The following is a 3,207-nucleotide window of genomic DNA, read 5'->3' on the forward strand; positions in this document are numbered from 1 at the left end:
TCTTTCTCTTCTCTCCCTTTTCTCCTTGATTGCCTTTTTCTTTCACTTCCTTTTTTTCTCTTCAAAAAAAAAAAAGATGATTACTACACAGGAGTCTCAAAGTGAGGCTCTTGTAGGCTTGGATCAATCTAGCAGCACAAGGAAATCATTAAGGACTGAGGTTCTTTCCATCTTCCCTTCTCTTTGAGGACAGCTTTGCTTTCTGGCCAGCTTCCCTCTTGGTCCTAAAGTGGGAGCCTAGTTCCAGGGATCACGTTACGACACCTAGGTCGGTAAAGAAAATGCAGAAAATTGGTCACGGGACTATAGGAAGCGATGGGGTCTGCAGCGGTCCGGAGTGAATGGCCCTGCCAAAGGCATTCAAATACAAAAGAATTTTTTTTCCCTGTTGCTTCAGACTATTTTGTTGTAGTCAGAGGGCAAAAAGGGGATCATGGATGTTCTGCAATAATTCCTTTGAGAGTAAATACACTGTTGCGAGCGGCTGCACGTCACCGATCCACTCCTACAGATATCAGCCCCGAGCAGCAGAGGACCTGACCTTCCCGAGATCAGATGCAGGTGAAGGTTGCCTCTGCTTCACCCCAGGGCTGGGGGCAGGGCTGCGGCTCAGTCACGAGCTCTGCCTCCCAGGCAAAATCCCAAGCTTCCACAGAGTGGGGGCCACTTCTTCTCCCTTGGCTCCCCCATCACAGGCTGCCGGTCATGCTCCGGATGGGGCCCCATCACACTCACAGATGGAGCTGTGAACTCACAGTTTAGGATGGACACTCCAAGGCTCCCTTCTAACCCAGTTTCTAAGTCCCAGTGGTTCCCAAAGTGTGGACTGTGTGACCCAGCATCAGCACCACCTGGGACCTTGTTAGAAATGCGCATTGCTAGGCCTTACCCTACACCTGCTGATGCAGAAACTTGGGGGGCGGGACCCAGAAATCTGTCTTAACAAGTCCTCCGGGGGGATTCTGGTGCCCTCTAAAGCTTGAAAGCTACTGTTCTAAATAAGTCTCTGGAATGTTTAGAGACCAACAACCACAATACTGGTTTTCAAGCCTGGCTAACCCATTCGTGTCATCTGGGGAGCTTTAAAAAAATTATTAATGCATGGATCCTATCCTGCCTCCCCCCCTCCCCATTCTTATATACGAATTGGTCTGGGGTGCAGCCTGGGCTTTGGGATTTTTAAAAGTTCCCTGGATGGTTCTAAATTGTAGCCGAGGTTGAGAACTGATCTAAATATGAAGAGAAACAATTATACTATAAATGACTACATAGAAATCCAAAAGTGAGATACTTACACTGAAATAAAATGGAAAAAAAAAAAAAAAACCAAAAAAACCAAAACAAAACACCAAACCTAACAGACAGGTTAAACTGTAAAAATAGAAGTATAAGGGAGGAGAGATGATTTGGGTGACACACTGTTGGGAGATATTCCACTCTAGGATTTATTTACTGAGAGAGACACACAGAGCATGAGCGCACCTGCAAGCAGAGGAGGTAGGTAGAGGGAGAGAATCCCAAGCAGGCTTCACACCAGGCCTGTAGCCTGCCGTGGGGCTCGATCTCACAACCCTGAGATCATGACTTGAGCCAAAACCAAGAGTCAAACGCTTAACTGACCGAGCCACCCAGGTTCCCCATCCACGCCTAGGATTTAAATGAGGCTGGAAAGCTCATTATCTTCTTTGGCAACAAGTATGTATCAATGGTTTCTAAATACTGTGGGTTAGTGTTACTTGAAAAGTCCCTTTCATGGCTTCAAAACACACAGCTCACTATGTTATGAAACACTCAACATTTGATATGTTCCCTTAACTGTCCTTTTCCCTTTTCCTTGAGTTCAGATAGACAGAGCAGATAAAATAAGCTTAAACTGGAACAGAGAGCCTCAAGTCCCCTTCAGGAACAGGAAAGGTCCCTACGAAAGTCCCTTTAATGCAGAAGGCCCTCCTGCCCCCAGTCAGCTCAGAGAACAAAGGGCATCCATGGACTATTTTAACCCATATGAAAATAGAAAATAAGCCTCTTCTTCTTTTTTTTTTTTTTTGAAAATAAGCCTCTTCTTAAAGAAGGAAAACCATGAAACTAGAAACGAGTATTCCTGTAAGAGGGGAATCAGTTTTAATTTAGTAAAACTAAGGAATCACTACAATTTCTGTAACTCAAGTGCAGTAAATTACCTTGATTTGCAGAGCCCTAGAACTTCATTAGCTGTATTATAGCAAGTTAGGCTAGAATCAAAGGTCTCCATGCAAACTGCGCCAGGCCACACCCTGAACTGTCTCTTAGGTCATCTATCCCCAACATCCAGTGAGATACGACCACACTCAAAATACAGTCACTTAAAATAGACGTTCTAATCCTGTATTTGTGTGGTTAAGATTTGTTAATGATGTATGTTCTCTAAGATCATGAAACATGACTGCTCCAGGACTTACTGGTTGGCGGAGGTTCATCCAAGGATTCACAGTGAATCTCCAGGTTTTTCTGCCACAACTAAAGGCACAGGGTTCCGTTTTTATTTTAAAATCTCAGAAGAGTTTCTGGAAATAAAAACAGCAGCTTGCTGGTCTTTCTTCTACAACAGCTTAATATATAGATGCTAATAGTTTCTGAACCTAAACGGGACAAAAACCCTGACAATTAGGCAGTAACACGGCAGCTTCAGCGACTGGGCCGTGGGCAGATGAACCCACTTCAAGTTCAAGCTGTAGTGTGTACCAGGCGCCTGCCTCAGATTCTGACTTAACCCATCTGGGGTGGTATTCACAAGTCATGGTTTTAATTTAAATTAAATTTTGTCACTGTTCTAAATAAGCGCTGAGGTGGGTACAATACTGGTCTTAGTAATCAACAATGATCAACGGGGTTCTTTTATGGGTGGCTTTTCTTCATGTTTTTCTCTACTTGCCAGTTTGTCTATGATGAATGCACCTGGCTTATTTATTGGGTTTCAGGTTTACAAGAAGATACTTCTCAGTTCACTATGACTTAACTAAGCAAAGACCCCTCTCTTGTTCTATTTAAATCGTCCCCTTCCTCCCTAATCCCACTCCTTGCACCTGACTCGAGGAGCAGAGCGGGCAGGTTACAGACTGTGTGACAGGGACACCAACTCCCAACACTGCCCGTGCTGCCTACGGGCCAGGTAGCCCTGCTCCAGGGGCCTGAGTTGCACCAGTGAAGCTTAGCCTCACAACTCTGTGG

This window comes from Mirounga angustirostris, unplaced genomic scaffold (assembly GCF_029215605.1).
Source record: "Mirounga angustirostris isolate CCGP_5_RB_7025 unplaced genomic scaffold, mMirAng1.0.hap1 SCAF_6, whole genome shotgun sequence".
Taxonomy (NCBI): Eukaryota; Metazoa; Chordata; class Mammalia; order Carnivora; family Phocidae; genus Mirounga; species Mirounga angustirostris.